Source organism: Schistocerca serialis, chromosome 2, assembly GCF_023864345.2.
Source record: "Schistocerca serialis cubense isolate TAMUIC-IGC-003099 chromosome 2, iqSchSeri2.2, whole genome shotgun sequence".
In the NCBI taxonomy this organism is placed as follows: domain Eukaryota; kingdom Metazoa; phylum Arthropoda; class Insecta; order Orthoptera; family Acrididae; genus Schistocerca; species Schistocerca serialis.
This window is the reverse complement of record NC_064639.1, coordinates 884,042,485-884,064,763: the sequence shown is the minus strand read 5'-3', so window position 1 is coordinate 884,064,763 and position 22,279 is coordinate 884,042,485.

Here is a 22,279-nt window from a genome sequence, read left to right as displayed (position 1 = left end):
GAATAACCAATGACGGACGGAGCAAGGAGGGTATCAAAAGCAGACTAGCAATGGAAAAAAGGGCATTCCTGGCCAAGAGAAGTCTATTAGTACCAAAATAGGCTTTAATTTGAGGAAGAAATTTATGAGAATATGCGTTTGGAGCACAGCATTGTGTGGTAGTGAAACACGGATTGTGGCAAAACCGGAACAGAAGAGAATCGAAGCAGTTGAGATGTGATGATACAGACGAATGTTGAAAATCAGGTGGATTGACAAAGCAAGGAATGAGGAGGTTCTGCGCAGAATCAGAGAGAAAAGGAATATTTGGAAAACACTGACAAGGAGAAGGGACAGGATAATAGGACATCTGTTAAGCCATCGGAGACTGACTTCTGCGGTAGTAGAGGGAGCTGTAAGGCGCAAAAACTGTAGATGAAGACAGAAATTGGAATGCATCCAGCAGATAATTGAGGACGTAGGTTGCAAGTGCTACTCTGAGACGAAGAGGTTGGCACAGACTGATGACTCAAGGCTTTGGGTTACAGCCAACAACGCTTATGAAGTGCCAAAGAAACATAATCGCAAAAAAGTGGAATTACGAAGTTAGCAAACAAACACATTCTTAAAGTATATAATAGAGAGCATTAGACAAACACCAGACAGCCGGCAACAGTGATGACAATGACTTTGGAGCAAAATTACAAAATTTTCAAATGTATGTGATTTCCTAGGGGACCAAACTGCTGAGGTCATCGGTCCCTTGTCTTACACACTAATTAAGCCAACTTAATCTAACTTAACCTAAGAACAATACCCACACAGCCATGCCCGAGTAAGGACTCGATCCTCCAGCTGGAGAGGAAGAGCAATCCGTGTCATGGCGCCCCAAACCACGTCGCCACTCCGCGTCTCCATTTAACAACGGAATTCCGGTTGCACTCTTAACGTTACACCCTTGCTTTTACTTTCATCGAAGGTTGTTTTGATATTCCTATATGCTGAGTCAGTCCTTCCGACTATAATTTCTCTTTTGATTTCTTCACATTTTCATGCAGCCATTACGTCGTAGCTTCCCTGTACTTGCTATTTATTTCATTCCTCAGCGACTTGTATCTCCCTAAAATGTTTGTACCTCTTCCTTTCGCCGATCAGCTAAAGTATTTCTTCTGTTACCCACGGTTTCTTTGCAGTTACCTTCTTTCTACCTATGTTTTTCTTTCCATCTTCAGTGATTGCCCCGTTTAGAGATGTTCATTCCTCTTCAACTGTACCGCCTACTGGACTATTCTTTATTGCTGTATCTACAGCCTAAGAGAACATCAAGCGTACCTCGTCATTTCTCAGTACTTCCGTGTGCCACTTCTTTGCATATTTATTCTTCCAAAATAATCTACTCTTCACCACTACTTTATTGTGTTCTGAGTCTATATCTGCTCCTTGGTACGCCTTAAAATCCAGAATCAGATTTCGGGTTCTCTGTCTGACCATGATGTAATGTAACATATCTTCCCGTGTCACCGGACCCTTTCCAAGTACACCTCCTCCTATTGTGATTCTTGAACAGAGTAATCGCTATTACTAACTGAAATTCATTACAGAACTCAGTGTTTCTCCTCTCTCATTCCTTGTCCAAAGCCCATATTCTCCTGTAACCTTTTCTTCTACTCCTTCCCCTACAACTGCATTCCAATCACCCATGACTATTAGATTTTCATCTTCCCTTTCGTACTGTATTACCCTTTGAATATCCTCATATACTTTATCTCTTCATCTTCAGCTTGCGACATCGGCATATATACCTGAATTATCGTTGTTGGTGTTGGTTTGCTGTCAATTGTGGTAAGAATAACCCTGTCACTGAACTATTCATAGTAACACACTCTCTGCCCTACCTTCCTATTCATAGCGAATCCTACTTCCGTTATACCATTTTCTGCTGCTGTTATATTACCCTATACTCAACTCACCAGGTCGCTGTCTTCTTTCAGTTTCATTCCACAGACCCATTCTGTATCTAGATTGAGTCTTTGCATTTCCCTTTTCCTATTTACTAGCTTCCCTGCCACATTCAAGCTTCTGACACTCCACACTCCAACTCGTAGAACGTTATCCTTCCGTTGATTATTCAATCGTTTGGTGAGGATCGCCTGCGGAGTCCCCACTTTCGTCATGTTTTGCCTCCCATATCAACAGACTTCAACACCTGTGATTACCGATTGTACGGTTACCTGAAAATGCAGGTCTACCGCGAACGTCCGATGTTAAAAGACAAAATCAGACGGCAATTTCTCAAGCCTATTGATATCCTGTACAGTGCTATTCACAAAATTGTCCCTCGGCTACAGTTATTGCTGATGAATGACCTCCGACATGTTGAGCGCTTGTTATAAAGAACATCGTCTTTGCAAAAAATCAACTGTTATGATAATTATTGCTTTTGTGTCATGTGAAGCGCCGTCAATTGGTCATTTTGTGCACCTTTTTGGTTTCAATAAAATCGAATGACATTTTAAAAACATGTGTGTCAATTTTTACGTCTCTATCTACACTTACTCCGTTAAATATTTAATTTTCAAATGTTCACACGCTTTTGGTCACACCGTATAAAGGTAACGATGTAACAGTGCCTTTGTCGTCTTTATTAGTAGGTCATGACTCTTTCCGAGATTTCTTAATGCTGCTCCTTTTGTGGAGTTAACGTTGCTTCATACTGAAGAACAGCTTTGCAGGCGCACTTCGTAACCCATGTAATATTATTGTGGCATCCAAAAAGGGACACTGCAAGGCTTTCTCAACCGGACTGGTGAAACATTACACAGATGGTGCTTCTAGTGTCGACGCGAAGTTAATTGAAACACGCAAAATAGTATTGAATTTGAGACGCTTTACTGTGGTTGTTGACCCACACACAAGGGAATTAATAAAGCTGTTTACTTAGCGCCTCGTGACAGCTTCAGACTTAAACCAATTTACATGCAAATATTTTCCTGTTATAAATTAATTTTTATCGCTAGATGAGCCGCCTTAAAATTCTCGCAGATTTTGCCTTTGTTACACTCAACACTTACAACAAGTCGCGAAAAATTATGCACTTTTGAACATCGTTCCGAAGGAAACCTAACCCTTTTTATAGTTTCATACTTGATACCTGGTGAACAAACATTCGTTCTCACTAGTTTACATCATTGCTTCGTCATGTTTCTACTGACGAAACAATGCAGCCTATCGACAAGTAAGAGTGTCTGCGTTCACTCTGAATTACTTCAACCTTGAAGAAATATCTTTGTCAAACAAAAATGAACGTATACACATTTTTAATTTATATCTGCGACAACGTTCTCCTAGAAACAATTCGAATGGGATTCATACCTACCGGTTCCCTCCAAAGATCCCGTGAGGTGTCCGTTGACTGTCAAGCAGTTCCGCGAACAGATAACCACAGCAAAATATCCCCAATCCGGAACCCATTCAACCCACTCTCAGCTCGTTGGATTTTGGCTCAAAAGAACCAAACTCCGCAAAAGCCAGTTCTTTGACGCACAAAACTACGAGGTTTGCCTAGAAAGTAATGCACCGCATTTTTTTTCTCAGCCAGAAGCAATGCTACAAATGCGAAACGTTGCATATGAGTCATTGGAAGTCTCTTGAGTGAGTGAGCAAAGTTTCCGTCACTTCTGACAGATAGCGTAGCTGAAGGACAGTTTCAAAATGACGTCTGTAGGTGATGTACGTTACAAGCAACGGGCCGTCGTTGAATTTCTCACTGCGGAGAAAGAAACTGTGGGGAATATTCACAAATTCAGTGCAGCATCTGCTGTCGATAGGAGTACAGTTAGTAGCTGGACACATAGCGCGAGGTCATCAGAAGGCGGTTCGGCGGAACTCCACGATTTCCAGCGATCGGGGAGACCATCCACGGCTGTCACACCTGACAGCCCAGACGTAGCGCCCTCGGACTTCCACTTTTTTGGGACATAACAGGATGCCATTCGTGGAAGACATTTTGAGGACGATGAGGAGGTGATTCACACAGTGAAACTCTGGCTCCACCACCAGGAAAAGCAGTGGTACCGACAGGGCATACACACCCTTATTTCGCGCCGGAGGGAGGCCGTAGAACGGGATGGACATTACGTGGACACATAGGGTGTGTAGATAAAACACCACTCTTTAGTGTGTGTAATTCTATTATGTTCAATAAATAATTGGTGAAGAAAAAAATGCGATGCATTACTTTCTGGGCAACTCTCATATAACCCTATGCCTCTGACGCCGGTCTGTTGTTGAATTCTGGAACATGTTTTATGCTCGCGTATTAAAACATTTCCCAAGACCGAAATTCTCCTCTTGTAGGAATCAACACCGGTTTCGAAAAACAACGATCGTGTGAAACACAGCTCGCTCTCTTCGTCCATGAGCTCCAGAAAGCAGCAGATACAGGGGTCCAGCTACCTGCTGTGTTGCTTGATTTTCGGAAGGCTTTCGGTGTAGTTCCGCACTGTTGCCTAATGAACAAAATAAGAGCGTACGGAATACGAGACCAAATATGTGACTGGACTAAAGAGTTTGTAGCGAACAGAACACAGCATGTTTTTCTGAACAGAGAGAAGTCTTCAGACGTAAACGTAATTTCGGACTTGCTCCACGAGAGCGTTACATGGACCATTACTTTTCACGATGAATATAAATCAGAGAGTAGGCAATGCCAGAAGTTCCAGGAGGTTTTTCCTGGTTGAAGCTGTTATTTAAAGAGAAATCGCAAAGCTTGAAAATTGTAGTGAAATGCCGGAAGACCTACAGGGGATCGACGCTTGGTGTAGGGAGTGGGAATTGACCCTCAGCGCAAACAAATGTAATTTATTGCGTGTACATAGGCAGGAAGACCCTTTGCTTTATGACTTTACCATAGCATAAAAATTGCTGGAAGCTGTTACTTCCTTCAACGACTTAAGAGTATAAATGTAGAATGATTTAAAGTGTAACGACGACATAAAAATAACAGATGATAAGGTAAATGCTAGACTTGGATAAATTGGAAGAATTCTTACTTTCTTTTTTATTTATTTATTTATTGTTCCGTGGGACCAAATTAAGGAGAAGTCTCCATGGTCATGGAACGAGTCAATACATGAAATTATAACACGATATTAGAAACAGATAAAATTAACTATAAAAAAACATATTCAGGTGACAAGTCGTAAGTTTAAATAAAGAAAATCAACAATGTAACACTGGATTTGCTTAATTTTTTAGCTCTTCCAGGAGCTCCTCGACAGAATAGAAGGAGTGAGCCATGAGGAAACTCTTCAGTTTAGACTTAAAAGAGTTTGGGCTACTGCTAATATTTTTGAGTTCTTGTGGTAGCGTATTGAAAATGGATGCAGCAGAATACTGCACTCCTTTCTGCACAAAAGGAAGTGCATTCCTTATGTAGATTGAATTTCTGCCTAGTATTAACTGAGTGAAAGCTGCTAACTCTTGGGAATAGGCTAATATTGCTAACAACAAACGACATTAAAGAAAATATATACTGTGAGGGCAATGTCAGAATTCCCAGACTATTGAATAGGGGTCGACAAGAGGTTCTACATCTACATCTACATCTACATTGATACTCCGCAAGCCACCCAACGGTGTGTGGCGGAGGGCACTTTACGTGCCACTGTCATTACCTCCCTTTCCTGTTCCAGTCGCGTATGGTTCGCGGGAAGAACGACTGTCTGAAAGCCTCCGTGCGCGCTCTAATCGCTCTAATTTTACATTCATGATCTCCTCGGGAGGTATAAGTAGGCGGAAGCAATATATTCGATACCTCATCCAGAAACGCACCCTCTCGAAACCTGGCGAGCAAGCTACACCGCGATGCAGAGCGCCTCTCTTGCAGAGTCTGCCACTTGAGTTTATTAAACATCTCCGTAACGCTATCACGGTTACCAAATAACCCGGTGACGAAACGCGCCGCTCTTCTTTGGATCTTCTCTATCTCCTCCGTCAACCCGACCTGGTACGGATCCCACACTGATGAGCAATACTCAAGTATAGGTCGAACGAGTGTTTTGTAAGCCACCTCCTTTGTTGATGGACTACATTTTCTAAGCACTCTCCCAATGAATCTCAACCTGGTACCCGCCTTACCAACAATTAATTTTATATGATCATTCCACTTCAAATCCTTCCGTACGCATACTCCCAGATATTTTACAGAAGTAACTGCTGCCAGTGTTTGTTCCGTTATCATATAATCATACAATAAAGGATCCTTCTTTCTATGTATTCGCAATACATTACATTTGTCTATGTTAAGGGTCAGTTGCCACTCCCTGCACCAAGTGCCTATCCGCTGCAGATCTTCCTGTATTTCGCTACAATTTTCTAATGCAGCAACTTCTCTGTATACTACAGCATCATCCGCGAAAAGCCGCATGGAACGTCCGACACTATCTACTAAGTCATTTATATATATTGTGAAAAGCAATGGTCCCATAACACTCCCCTGTGGCACGCCAGAGGTTACTTTAACGTCTGTAGACGTCTCTCCATTGATAACAACATGCTGTGTTCTGTTTGCTAAAAACTCTTCAATCCAGCCACACAGCTGGTCTGATATTCCGTAGGCTCTTACTTTGTTTATCAGGCGACAGTGCGGAACTGTATCGAACGCCTTCCGGAAGTCAAGAAAAATAGCATCTACCTGGGAGCCTGTATCTAATATTTTCTGGGTCTCATGAACAAATAAGGCGAGTTGGGTCTCACACGATCGCTGTTTCCGGAATCCATGTTGATTCCTACATAGTAGATTCTGGGTTTCCAGAAATGACATGATACGCGAGCAAAAAACATGTTCTAAAATTCTACAAGAGATCGATGTAAGAGATATAGGTCTATAGTTTTGCGCATCTGCTCGACGACTCTTCTTGAAGACTGGGACTATCTGTGCTCTTTTCCAATCATTTGGAACCCTCCGTTCCTCTAGAGACTTGCGGTACACGGCTGTTAGAAGGGGGGCAAGTTCTTTCGCGTACTCTGTGTAGAATAGAATTGGTATCCCGTCAGGTCCAGTGGACTTTCCTCTATTGAGTGATTCCAGTTGCTTTTCTATTCCTTGGACACTTATTTCGATGTCAGCCATTTTTTCGTTTGTGCGAGGATTTAGAGAAGGAACTGCAGTGCGGTCTTCCTCTGTGAAACAGCTTTGGAAAAAGGTGTTTAGTATTTCAGCTTTACGCGTGTCCTCCTCTGTTTCAATGCCATCATCATCCCGTAGTGTCTGGATATGCTGTTTCGAGCCACTTACTGATTTAACGTAAGACCAGAACTTCCTAGGATTTTCTGTCAAGTCGGTACATAGAATTTTACTTTCGAATTCAATGAACGCTTCAGGCATAGCCCTCCTTACGCTAACTTTGACATGGTTTAGCTTCTGTTTGTCTGAGAGGTTTTGGCTGCGTTTAAACTTGGAGTGGAGCTCTCTTTGCTTTCGCAGTAGTTTCCTAACTTTGTTGTTGTACCACGGTGGGTTTTTCCCGTCCCTCACAGTTTTACTCGGCACGTACCTGTCTAAAACGCATTTTACGATTACCTTGAACTTTTTCCATAAACACTCAACATTGTCAGTGTCGGAACAGAAATTTTCGTTTTGATCTGTTAGGTAGTCTGAAATCTGCCTTCTATTACTCTTGCTAAACAGATAAACCTTCCTCCCTTTTTTTATATTCCTATTAACTTCCATATTCAGGGATGCTGCAACGCCCTTATGATCACTGATTCCCTGTTCTGTACATACAGAGTCGAAAAGTTCGGGTCTGTTTGTTATCAGTAGGTCCAAGATGTTATCTCCACGAGTCGGTTCTCTGTTTAATTGCTCGAGGTAATTTTCGGATAGTGCACTCAGTATAATGTCACTTGATGCTCTGTCCCTACCACCCGTCCTAAACATCTGAGTGTCCCAGTCTATATCTGGTAAATTGAACTTACACCACATATAGCTCGAACAGCCCGTTTTTGAGCCAAAAATACCCTTTTTGAATCTGAAGAATTACCCCAAAATATAATACCATACGACATAAGCATATGAAAATATGCGAAGTAGACTACTTTTAGTGTTGAAGTGTCACTTATTTCAGATACTGTTCTAATGGTAAATAAAGCAGCATTTAGTTTCTGAACAAGATCCTGGACATGAGCTTTCCACAACAGCTTACTATCTATCCGAACGCCTAGGAACTTGAACTGTTCCGTCTCGCTTATAATATGCACATTCTGTCTGATCAAAATATCGGTTCTTGTTGAACTGTGAGTTAGAAACTGTAAAAACTGAGTCTTACTGTGATTTAGCATCAAATTATTTTCCACAAGCCACGAACTTATTTCATGAACTACATTATTTGATACTGTTTCAATATTACGCACAAGATCCTTCACTATCAAGCTGGTGTCATCAGCAAACAGAAATATTTTTGAATCACCTGTAATACTAGAAGGCAAATGAAGTCCTTCAACAAAGGAATTAGTCTACGAAACACTAATTCGAGCAATACTACAATTGCTGGCATCCTTACCAGACAGAAAGTAGTAGAGAGAAGAGAGAATATCCAAAAATCGGGCTGCACGTTTAGTTACAGGTTTTTTCAGTAAGCGCTGAAGCGTCAAGGAGATGTCCCTACTGAATTGGCAGACGGTTGCAATTTAGAAAGCATGCGTACCAAGAAGAGTCGGCCAACATATTGCTTTCTAAGATACATCTCTAACCACGACAATAGTTTCAAAGATATTAGAGCTAATACCGAACGTTATCGACAATCATTCTTCCCGCGTGCCAATCGTGAATGGTACAGAAAAGAGGGGAAGAGCTACACTTCGCCACATCCCGTGTCTTGCGTGGTGCGGACGTGTACACACTGATCAGCCAGAAGATTATGACCACCGACCTACGGTCGACATAAACCCGTCGAGGTGATAGCATTGTTACCTGGCGAGGAAGTCAGACACATTCATGGTGCATGTAGTAATGTAGTATCAGTGAGCCAGCTGTCCCTGTATAGAACGGGGAAGGCGAGCGATCTATCAGAGTTTGACAGAGGGCAGATTGTGATGGCCCAAGGCTCGGCACGAGCATTTCCGAAACTGCACACGGGTTGTCGGGTGTTCGAGGAGTTCTGAGGTGAGCGTCTTCGGCACGTGGCGAAATCGAGGTGAAACCACGTCCTGACGTCGTGGGGTTGGGCGGCCAGCCCTCTTTACAGATGTTGGATATCGTAGACTTGGCAGTCTGGTAAAACAGGACAGGTCGCGAACTGTCAGAATTTAATGCTGGTCAGAGTACAAGTATGTCTGAACACGGTGCCCTCCGCAGCGGACGACCCATGCATGTGCCACTGTTAACACCACGACTGAAATGGACACGTGACCATCAGCACTGGACGTTGGCGCTGTGGCAGAGCATCGCCTGGTCCAATGTATCCCGATACCTTCTTCATCATGCCGACGGGAGGGCGCGAATCCATCGTCTTCCGAGCAGTTCCTTGACATCTATACCAGCGGGACGGAGACTAGCTGGCGGCGGCTGCATTACTCCCTGCGGATCATTGGCGCGGTTATCGATGGGTCCATTGGAGTTCGTACAAGGCACCACGGGGCCAGGGGTATCATATATTGATTGCAGACCACGTGCACACATTCATGACGATCATGTTTATCAACGTCAGTGACATTTTTCAACAAGATAATACGCCATGTTACAAGGCCAGCAGTTTGATGGATTGGTTCGAGGAACACAGTGGCGAGTTCCAATTTATGTGCTGGCTGCCCAGCGTGCCATATCTGAACCCGATCCAACAATCTGGGATATGATTGTACGTGGCACCCCTTTCTGAGGAAATTATATGAATTAGGTGACTTGTGTGTGCAGATGTGATGTCAGTTTCATCCAGTGATCTACAAAGGCCTCATTGCTTCTATATCACGGCGCGTCGCCGCTGTTATCCGGGTCAAAGGTGTCCTTACCGGCTATTAGGCAGGTGGTCATAATGTTCTGGCTGATCACTATGTGCACACACACCCGTGAGCGGAACTCATAGACGAAATTATCTTTCGCATGATATGTGACTAACAAGTAACATAGCTCGATGAAACTTGGGCCATATATAGAACGAACTGCTACAGTACAGCACAGAAAGTGACTGAAAGATGTAGACAATGAGACGAACCGAAATGAGACTTTTATTCAAACGCCATCATCATTTTACTGAAGCTATCGCGATTTGTGATGGTCCCCTGTTTATTACAAAAGGCGTGACTTCGTTCTTAACTGCATGTGTGATCACCGCGGCTCCCATGCTACAAGGTTTGTAAGGATTCTTGTGGTGAGGCAGTGGATTCCTCCCCCAGTGTTGCTGACAGCCATTAGATTGTCTTTGCAACAAGTCTGCGCAACACATCACATACGTCCTCGATGGGATTTAAGTCAGGGACCGGGCAGGCCAGTTCCCTTCGCCGCATATCTGGTATCAAGTTCTGCTGCATCTGCGCATTTCGATGTCCAGGCGGACTGTCATCCTTAAAAATGAAGTAAGCGCCGAATGCACCCCAGAAAAGACGCACACAGGAAACGTGTACTGGGTCGCAGTAACATTGACACAGATTTGGAAGTCAGCACGCCCAAGCAGCATCAAACCACCCCACACCTTAACACTTGGATCACAAAAATGACGACGTTCGACCTTACTTGGCGTTCCTTCACATGGTGAGAATTGTGAAGACCTAATGGACCGACGAACATTGTCGAACATGATCGGTGATGGTCCAGGAATTTTGGTGTGCGGTGGTATAGAGATGTAAAGGCGTACCGCATCTGCGCGACAGGATAGTCGAACAAACATACCGTAATTTGACCATCGGACAGGATCCCATATGGTCGACGTAGTAATAAGCATACCTGGCGTAGGGAAGCAACTGAAAGATTTGAAAGCAAATAAATCACCAGGTCCGGCTGGAATCCCAGTTCGATTTTACAAGGAGTGCTCTACAGCACTGGCCCCTTACCTAGTCTGTATTTATCACGAATCTCTCGCCCATCCAAAATTCCCAAGCTGCTGGAAAAAAGCGCAGATGACTCAAGTATATAAGAAGGGCAAAAGAACGGACCCGCAAAAGTACTGACCAATATCCTTAACTTCTGTTTGCTGTAAAATCCTTGAACATATTCTCAGTTCGAATATAACAAACTTTCTTGAGACTGAGAAGGGCGTATGTCCACGAATCAGCATTGTTTTAGAAAGTGTCGCTCGTGTGAAGCTCAGCTTGCCCTTTTCTCACATACTGTGAACTATGGATGAAGAGCAACAGGCAGATTTCCGGCCGTTGTGGCCTAGCGGTTCTAGGCGCTTCAGTCTGGAACCGCGCAACCGCTATGGTCGCTGTTTCGAATCCTGCCTCGGGCATGGAAGTGTGTGATGTCCTTAGGTTAGTTAGGTTTAAGTAGTTCTAAGTTCTAGGGGACTAATGACCTCAGATGTTAAGTCCCATAGTGCTAGAGCCATTCGAACCATTTTGAACAGGCAGATTATTTCTAGATTTCCGGAAAGCATTTGACACGGCACCGAATTGTAAGCTGTCAACGAAGGTACGAGCATGCGGAATAAGTTCACAGTTATGTTAGTGGCTCGAAGACTTGTATGTTCATCAGAGACAAGGGTATCGTCAGGAGCGCCCCCGCGATAAGTGATAGGACCGCTGTTGCTCCCTATATACTTAAATGATTCGGCGGACTGGGTGGGCACCAATCTGCGGTTGTTTGCTGATGATGTTGTGGTGTACGGTAAGGCGTGGAAGTTGAGTGACTGTAGGAAAATACAAGATGACTGAGATAAAAGTACCAGTTGGTATGGCAAAATGTAAGTTAACCCTTAACTGCCCGAAATTTTCAAACTTAGATATTGTAATATCTCTTTATATTCGATGAATTATTCAGATACAATTATACCCTTGAATGACGTTTACTAATTTTCTATCTTCATACTCGCAGAATCCATGCAAAAAGTAGCTCATACAATTGCTGTGCCATGAGCGCATAAGTATTCTTTGTAGTACTGTCTCTGGTGGTTGTTAGAAAAAAAGAAAGGGAGCTTCCGAGATTGTCTTCGTGCCGATTAGCCTGAGCTTGGTTTGGAAGAACTGTAATATGATTATTGAGATTTATCACAGAAGATAACTGATACGAACTGTACGATTAAGAGGAAATATATATAGATTGCTCCTTCAAATAAAAGGTGTGTATTGGAAATATGAGAATTAATGATATTTATCGATATATTGCGTAGTTGTTAATCAGAAGGGAACTTCCGAAAGACTGGATACGAACCTGCATTTAATAATCCAAGAGCTCCATTACTTCTTCGGAAGGTTAAACTTCATCAAAGCCAAATATCCGCTTGATATGAGGTTTTCCGACTGATTATACAACGCTCCCAAAATTACGAGGCATTTTATTTGTACAGATTAGCAGACTGCCGCAAAGCACGAGCCTGCAGAGAAGAAGAATCATCGCCTGATTTCATTCTAACAAGTAAAATTTCAGAATCATTTTGAGTGACTGAGCTATGACTGTATTTCCTATCATGAATGATTGATTGCTCGAGCGAATTGAAATCAAACAGAATTACGTAGAAAAGAGAGGAAAAAAAATTACAGTGGCGCCAGTGTGACAGGACTCTCTTGGATTGTTATATAATATATGTATTTTCTGTTTCATGAAAACCAATGAGAACGAGAGGTAACTAATCCGAAGAGAGATTCGGTGCCCATAGTAAAAGATTGCTGATACCAAGAAACGATTTCAACTATTGGACAACACCGAGACTACAGAACAAGGCCAGAGAAATCTAATTTTTTTATCATGTAGTTAAAATAGTTTGAAATCAATTTAGAAAGAACTTTTTTCCAGATAGTAGTTAGATTGTAGAACTGTATATCGTGTGATTTTCGTATCTGAACATTGAACTTTATACCATCTGTGAAGTAATTTGAAAGTTAAGTGTGTCTACGACAGTAAATTTGAAACTGTATTTAGTGACTGGAACCCGATATTGACAGTTATTTAATGGTATTGACTAGAGCGGCATTTAAAATGTCATTGAATCAGCAACGAGACGTGCAACAGCCTTTAGCCTTTTGTACAGAAGCAGAGGCCACGGATAGCAATTCTGAGACTGTTGTGGCTAGCGGTAGCAATATAAGTAATCCCGCTGGTTCAGAAAACATTCATACAACAGCTGATTAGAGGGTTGTTGACACATTAGTTGTTATTATGCAACAGTTGTCTCTATTAGCCGAAGGCCAAGCGGAGGTAAAACGAGACTTATCCGTTATACAAAATGAATTCAAAAATCAACTAGCCGAAAATCAAACAGAATTACAAAATCAGTTAAGAGCAACCTTTACCGAATTAGATCAGAGATTAAATACCCAGACACAGGAAATAAAGGAACAGGCAGAAAGGACCGAACAGAATCTTATTGCTCGAATTGAGCAGGTCCGCCAACAATGCCAAGAAAACAATAGTAAATTAAAAGCGTAACTAACCGAATATGTATCCGTCAAAATTGACACGATACAAAAACAAGTAGAACTGTTTCCTCAAGTAATACAAGCTCAAGAGGACATACAGTGTTCCGTATCTATGATACCAGAAATTATAGAATCCCAAGATAATCTAAAGAAGCAATTTGACGACGTGAAGGAAAAACAGGAGACAGTGGAACATAGAATGAATGTACTTGCGGGAAAGTTTTTAGAAATGACATTAGAGCGGCAAAACTTTCATTCGGAAACCATAGAAGAAACTGTGAAAGTAGCTTTACAGTCAATTTCAGAGAGTTCCGAGGAGAATTTTTTCAACAAAGGGTTAAAGGAAGTTCGAGAACAACTTGGGGAAGAATTCTCGCGTTGGAAAGAAAATATCGAAAGATCACTAAATCTCTCGCAGGAGGATTTAGAAACAGCGAGACGTAGGAAACAGCATCCTCAATTCCGTCCACGTCAAGATCCGATGTACACAGAACTGGAACGTCACAAGTTAGATCCGATATAACGGATAGCCACAGGGAAAAGTACGAACATGATGATTTTTGGAATCGTAGTACCGTTGAGGAAAAGATGATTAAACAGAGACAATTTCAAATCTTTAACCCTGACAAAAAGAATGTTCATCCTGTAGTCTTTATTCAAAGTTTCAGTGGTCTATTTCCACGATCTTGGACAGAATGGCAAAAGATTAGTTTTGTATCTGGATATATACAAGGATCAGGAGCATTGTGGGCATCCGAACAAACATCTTCTTGTAAATGTTACAAAGAATTTGAGCAGGCTTTTCTAGCAAAATTTTGGTCTGCTGGAGTACAAGAAAGACTTAGGCAGGAAGTATTATATCCTGAGCCTTTCTCATTTTCTAGAGGATCTCTAAAGAGATATTTTGAGAAATACATTAATAAATCTTTGTATTGGGATGTACTGATTCCTTTGCCGGATATACTTAGAATACTCAAGTCCAGACTACCCACCAGTATAAGAAATCAGCTGTTGTATATAAATGATAAGGATATAGACTCATTTATGACTACGCTTGATCATATTGATATAATTGAGGAGGACAATAAAAGGGCAAGAGAAATGTCATATCAAAGAAGAGTAACAGAAGCGAATCCGAGCTGCAACTCGAATGGGAATGGCAGTAATAGTAGCAGTAACAGTAATCATAACCAACTACACTCTCCGAGCCGGCCGGAGTGGCCGTGCGGTTCTAGGCGCTACAGTCTGGAACCGCGACACCGCTACGGTCGCAGGTTCGAATCCTGCCTCGGGCATGGATGTGTGTGGCTTCCTTAGGTTAGTTAGGCTTAAGTAGTTCTAAGTTCTAGGGGACTGATGACCTCAGATGTTGAGTCCCATAGTGCTCAGAGCCATTTTTTTTACACTCTCCGAGGAGACTTAGAAATGGACAAAATGCAAACAATAATTATTACCATAATGGAAACTTTAATAATGGTGCAGCGAGGGGCTATTTTAGGAACAGTAGGAATTTTAATCGATATAATCCAATGTATGGCAACACAGGACAGTTCTACCAACACCAGCAGAACAACAACAATAATTACACGAATCAAGCAAGACAACATAGACAGAATTCACCCACAACCGATAATCACTGAAGTAGCTGAAGAGATAAATACCAATCGGACCAATAATCAGTCAAACTAAACATGACCGCATCGTGCCCCGGAGGAGCGGTCAGGGGATCTGTTAGGGGCGAAACAGTAAAATTACAATTGTTAAGATATAATGATGGTGAGCTGTTGACTGAAGAGTTAACAAAGAATTTAATAACGTGTCATAATGACAGATCGAGTGTTCCGGTATCGGAAGTATTTGTTGAAATGGAGGAAGTTCCAACGAATGTGATATTGGACACCGCCGCTTCTGCCAATGTCATCTCAGGCACTCTTTTTCGGAGAATTATTAGGAAGAAGAAGGTACCAATTTTGCCAGTACAGAACTGCAAAATCATCGGAGCTGTTGGAGCACGCTCTCCCAATGTCAAAATACAAACACAATTAGAGATGAAAATGGGAAATGTAGCAATAAAATGCACGTTCCTTGTAGTGGAGAAGTTATTAGTGGACTGTATTCTTGGTATTGGGAGTATGCAGGAGTACGATTGTCAGATTGATTTCTTGGAAGGAATAGTTAAATTTAGATTAAATGGAGAAGAGATAGCACTGGATTTAAATAGAAAGGAAACGGCGCATGAGAAATATTGTCGCGGTGCCATAATTCAATTAATTGACACTGCAAATGGTCGTTGGAAGGAGCTTTCAAAGGATTTGATACAACAGGAGGACTTTAACCAAACAACAATGATAAAAGCTAGTGAATCAAATCAGCTTACTGGAGAACAAAGGCAGCAGCTTCATTATTTGTTAGAGGCATATGAAGAGATTTTTGATGAGAAACCAGGAATTATTAAAGGGTATATTTGTCACCTACAAGTGAAGCCACATCAGACTTACTGTTACACGCACTATCCGATCCCCTGGCGTTTAAAACAATCTGTTCTAAGGGAGATAAATAGAATGTTAGAATGGAACTTGATTGAGCCATCAACTAGTCCATATTGTTCTCCGCTCTTAGTCGTTCCAAAACCTGGAGGCAACGTAAGATTAGTTATGGATGCGAGAGAGATTAATAAAATAATAGTACCTGTAAGAACTCATCCGGAAAATATAGATGAATTAGTTCAAAATTTCCAGGATGCTTCGTACTTAACTAGTGTTGATTTGAGAAGTTCGTACTGGCAGGTCCAAATGGATGAAGAATCTAGGAAATATACCGCATTTATCTATGCTGGGAGAAGTTACCAATTTAGAGTTGTCCCGTTCGGACTTAATATTAGTGCCAGAATATTTATTTCAGCGTTGGATTATGTTCTTGGACCATAATTGCGTATTCGTATAACTGTGTTTGTTGACGACTTATTAATAGCCACGAAAACATGGGAAGAGCATTTGCATATTTTGACAAGGATTTTTGCTGTTTTCAAGAAAACCGGAATTACAGTAAACTTACAAAAGTCTCATTTTGCTTTACCACAAATCAAGTTCTTAGGACATATGATAGATGCGAAAGGTATCCTGCCTACCGAGAAGAAGATAAGTGCAATTCGCAATTTTCCATCACCACGGAATAAAAGACAGCTGAAGGGATTTATAGGTATGGCATCGTTCTTCCGTCGTATCATAAAGACTCAAGCCATGAATTCTGAGGCATTAAACCGGCTTCTACGGAAGGATGTGCCATGGCAATGGACTGAAGAATGTGAACTAGCTTTTCGAGACATTAAAGACCAACTCGTTAATGCATCCTTATTATATCACCCTGATATGAATTGTGAGTTCTGCCTGTCCACGGATTCATCGGATGTTGGATTAGGTGCTTGTCTCTTCCAAATAAGGAAAATAAAAGGGGTACCAACATTCTGTCCGATAGCATTTGCTAGTCGAGTGTTATCGCCCTGTGAAAGAGCCTATACTACCACAGAACTTGAAGCACTTGCGGTTATCTGGGCATTCAAGAAGTTTAACTATTATTTATATGGTTCGAAAACGATTGTGTATTGTGACCATCAATCACTAACCTTTTTGCAAACATGTAAATTATTACATCCTAGACTGTCACGTTGGACAATGACACTACAACAGTACCAATTTAAAATTATTCATGTGTCTGGCAAAGAAAATATTATTGCGGATGCGCTGTCAAGATCCCCAGAAGGTTTAACGCCGGAAATAGAATCAGTAAATACTTCGGATTTTCCAGTATTACTGTTGCAGGACAATATCTACAAGACTTATTATGTACATCTTTGTAGAGATATGGGAAATTTACAACGAAAAGACCCTCGATGGAAGAAGATAATTCAGCTAAAGGAACAACAAAATTCAAGGGCTAGTTTAGATCATTATAAATTAGTAAATGGAGTATTATTCTTCAGACGTGGGAAGGACAACAATCCACGGTGTTGTGTATGTATCCCGAAGGAATATGAGGAAAAATTAATTTGGTTTACCCACTTATCATGGGGACATTTTGGTGTAATTAAATGTGCCAATAAAATAGGAGCATACTGTTATTTTCCGAATATTCGGAGAAAAGTGCACCAAACAATGCAAAACTGTTTACTCTGTCAAAAGGCAAAACCGGATAATAGAGGTAGTAAGCATGTTCTGCATTCAATTATTCCACGAGAGCCAAGGGCGTTAATTTCGTGTGATATCTGCGGCCCTCTCCCACGATCAAGAGGAGGAGTCAAATTCATTGTTGGATTCTTTGACGTGTTTACAAAATATGTAAAACTATATCCATTAAAGTGTGCTACTGCCAGAGCTGTTGTAGTGAGATTGGTGCTTGACTATCTTCCGCATGTAGGTTTACCGAAATCCATAATTACAGATAATGCCAGAATTTTTACTGGATTTAAATGGAAGCAAACATTAACACAACTTGGTATTCGACAAATTTTGACATTATGTTACCATCCACAAGGTAGTCCAATAGAACGAGTTTTCTGAGAATTAAACCGATTTATGCGTACATACTGTCACAGTAAACAAACATCATGGGCTGATTATTTGTCAGAATTTGAACAAATATTTAATAATCTGACACATACCTCAACTAACTTTACTCCAACAGAGCTTATGTTTAGTCAGATTGAAAAGAACTTCTGGATAAACCATCTGCCAAAGTATGAAGACCAGAATTTAAAATGGGAGGAAAAGATTCGACTCGCACTTGTCAATTTAACTAAAAAGGCAATACAACGGAAATTGACATATGATAAACGGATTCACCGGATTCAGACGTTTCACCTTGGAGAAAATATTTTACTGAGGCGACACATCCATTCCTCGAAACTAATGAAGAACATAAAGAAATGGAATCTTATTTATACCGGACCATATGTTATTGTAAATATATCAAATCCTGGATCATACTTGTTGGCATATCCCGAATCGAAAAGAATAAAGGGATTATTCCCGCATAATGATATTAAGAAATTTTTTGAAGGATCGTAGATCTGTGATACCAAAGATGGAGAAGAATTTAGAGTGGAATTTGACTATGAGTCGAATGTGTATATAAATATCAAGAAGTTTATGTTGTCTAGAGGTTAAGAGACAGTGAGATTACTCCTGTGGTAGGTTAAGTGACAGTGAGATTGCTCCTGTGATAGGTTAAGAGACAGTGAGATTACTCCTGTGATAGGTTAAGAGACAGTGAGATTACTCCTGTGATAGGTTAAGAGACAGTGAGATTACTCCTGTGATAGGTTAAGAGACAGTGAGATTACTCCTGTGATCGGTTAAGAGACAGTGAGATTACTCCTGTGATACTTCAGCACAAAAATTTTAAGATAGGTAGAAGAATTTGTTAATTACTAATGTTTGTAAGTGTGGACTATGAGCAGAAGCCACAGTGATATACAATGAAAGTGCATCTACATTTCCTCAAGACACGGCACTTACGTGAGAATTGCGTGTGAAACTTGAACAGTGTGGGATATGTAGATAAATACACTGTGTGTATGATGTGCGCTGTTCACGCAAGAAAACAAATGAACTGTGAAATGAAGCAACAGTCGATAATGTCACTGTTGCAAACAATTGAAGAAACTCTCTGGTTGCGCGAGAGAAAATTATTATAACTTTTAGATTTTTCATTATGCCTTCTTTACCTGGAGAATTAATTTAAGAATTTTAATTAACTTTATAAGAATAGCAGTTTGTGTGTTTCATATTATAGACATAATTGTTGAAATATATTTCCATAAATGTTCATGAGAGGATGAAGAAGATTCTGCAATTGGATGATTTGTTAAATGAACATACGTCATCATTAATGATATTTATTTGCAAGTGGATCTATAAATCAATTAATTATAAGAATAATGAAAATTTTCAAATTATTCCTTTTGTGGAGTCAGTGTCATATGCCTATGTTTAAAATTTTTCATCAGGTGTAAACTTAAATTTTATCCATAATTTCGTAATTGAAAGCAAACCTCGGACAGATTCAATGCTCTACTTCCACCTGCACTGTAACAAACGAAGATTTGATTAAAAAATTTTTTGAGATGAATACATTCGATATGAGCTACAACAAAATTTAAATGCCCACAGTCTATTTGGCAATGTTTTGGACAATCAGCAGTTGTAACGCAAAACAACTTTGGTATTGAGGACTACAAAAAAAAAAAAATTCGCGATTGTCAGGACTGATGGAAGTTCCAGTCTAGTACAGATGGAAGAATATAAGAATCCACTCCGATTTTGAGTTCAACGATGAAATATGGACTTCGTTGCCTTAATCCAATCTCTTCCAGGGATTTATTCAATCAGAACCTTTTCTTATTCCACTTTAAACCTGTTTCATGTTCACGTCCCGGACCATCTGTTCCTGAGATCATCTTCCTGTTTCTACGGCACATTACCAGCTTCTATCCTGTACCATAAGCCATCGCCTGTCCTCCGTGCCGCCTCCACCAAACGCTGTACGTCGCCTACCCGGTGTCCGTACCCAGTGTTCCTGTTCCATCGACTTCACAACGAGATCGCCGGCTACACCGTCGAAAGAAGAATTTTAAAAAATTTTTTTTTGAGCATTATTGTAAATTTTTTTTTTTTGGCTATGAGGCACTTTTCCTTCGATGGAGCTTCTATATATTTCAAAATTACTGGATTTAGGCTTTCCTATCTTCTTTAATACCTGAGCTGGGGTCTATTCTTCTGGGTTTTCCAGGGTTTCCCTGTGAAGGCCAGTTCCCGAATGGGTAGACCTTTTTCGTAATTACACCAATCTACATCTTCCCTGGTTATGTACTCGGGATGCGGGTATACCCCGGTACATGTAAAAGCTACAGCTTAGGTATTCTCGTAACTTATTGTCTTAACATGTTACCCATACTCTCTATAGTAAAATTCTACTAATTCAAAATATTCCTCTTTTGAATAAACAACCCAACAAATTTTTTTCTGTTAGCTCGCAAAGTGTATTATCATTAACTTTGCTCGCTGCGAAGGGCAATTGTAGTATCTCTTTATATTCGATGAATTATTCAGATACAATTCTACCCTTGAATGACGTTTACTAATTTTCTATCTTCATACTCGCAGAATCCATGCGAAAAGTAGCTCATACAATTGCTATGCCATGAGCGCATAAGTATTCTTTGTAGTACTGTCTCTGGTGGTTGTTAGAAAAAAAGAAAGGGAGCTTCCGAGATTGTCTTCGTGCCGATTAGCCTGAGCTTGGTTTGGAAGAACTGTAATATGATTATTGAGATTTATCACAGAAGATAACTGATACGAACTGTACGATTAAGAGGAAATATATATAGATTGCTCCTTCAAATAAAAGGTGTGTATTGGAAATATGAGAATTAATGATATTTATCGATATATTGCGTAGTTGTTAATCAGAAGGGAACTCCGAAAGACTGGATACGAACCTGCATTTAATAATCCAAGAGCTCCATTACTTCTTCGGAAGGTTAAACTTCATCAAAGCCAAATATCCGCTTGATATGAGGTTTTCCGACTGATTATACAACGCTCCCAAAATTACGAGGCATTTTATTTGTACAGATTAGCAGACTGCCGCAAAGCACGAGCCTGCAGAGAAGAAGAATCATCGCCTGATTTCATTCTAACAAGTAAAATTTCAGAATCATTTTGAGTGACTGAGCTATGACTGTATTTCCTATCATGAATGATTGATTGCTCGAACGAATTGAGAGCTACAGAATTACGTAGAAAGAAAGAAAACATTACAATATTTAAATTTATTTTTAATTTTTTGACTTCCTGTGCATCTAAGTAGTGCATATAAGCTATTATTTGACTTTTCTCTGTCTTAGTTTGTCTGTTACATAACGTGTCCATATGGACACGCTGGGCACCCATATGCATATTTGAAATATTTTCTTTGGTATTGAAATACATTTGAAGATATGTTTTATTAATCAGCGTTTTAATAAAAGTAACCAATTTATAACACCATACACAAAATAATTCACAATCATTTGTTTTACTGACTTTCATGGTACACTTCAAAGCCTTCTAGATACAGTCCTACATCACATTTCCCACATTTTGAGCGAACACCTAATGATTTCTGTTTGCAGTACAAACCTACACAACTTCTCTTCTTCTCAGTTTTCTTGATATAGTGCTTTATACCATAATATCTGATATCACTTGGAACACGCGATTTGTATCCACACATAGGACTGATAGATGGCCTGCTTGCTCCTTTTACGGGATTCGTATATCTTTTTAGATAAACTTGTACAATTTCTCTTCTGAATTCAGGTTGAGTAGTCCTATCTCCCGTTCTTTTCTTCAGCTGCCACGCATTATGTACAGATACGTCAATCAGCCAAGAAAGTAAAGCCCAGTACCGCTTCTTGTTTCGAATGTTTATTCTGCACATGGCAATGTTTTCATCCATCCTATCCACACCTCCCAAATGTTTATTACAGGCTGTGATAATTTGATGATATTGTACTTGAACTGTCTTCTTCTCCTTTGCGGAATATCTTTTTACAAATGATACAGGTTCAACTCCTTCACAGGTAGAAGCTACAGTAACCACTGAATTGTCCACTCATTTTATGACTATAACACCATCATCCTTGCAAAGTGATGATTCAAAATACCGCCTTTCCTTTTTAACTATCGCTTTTTTT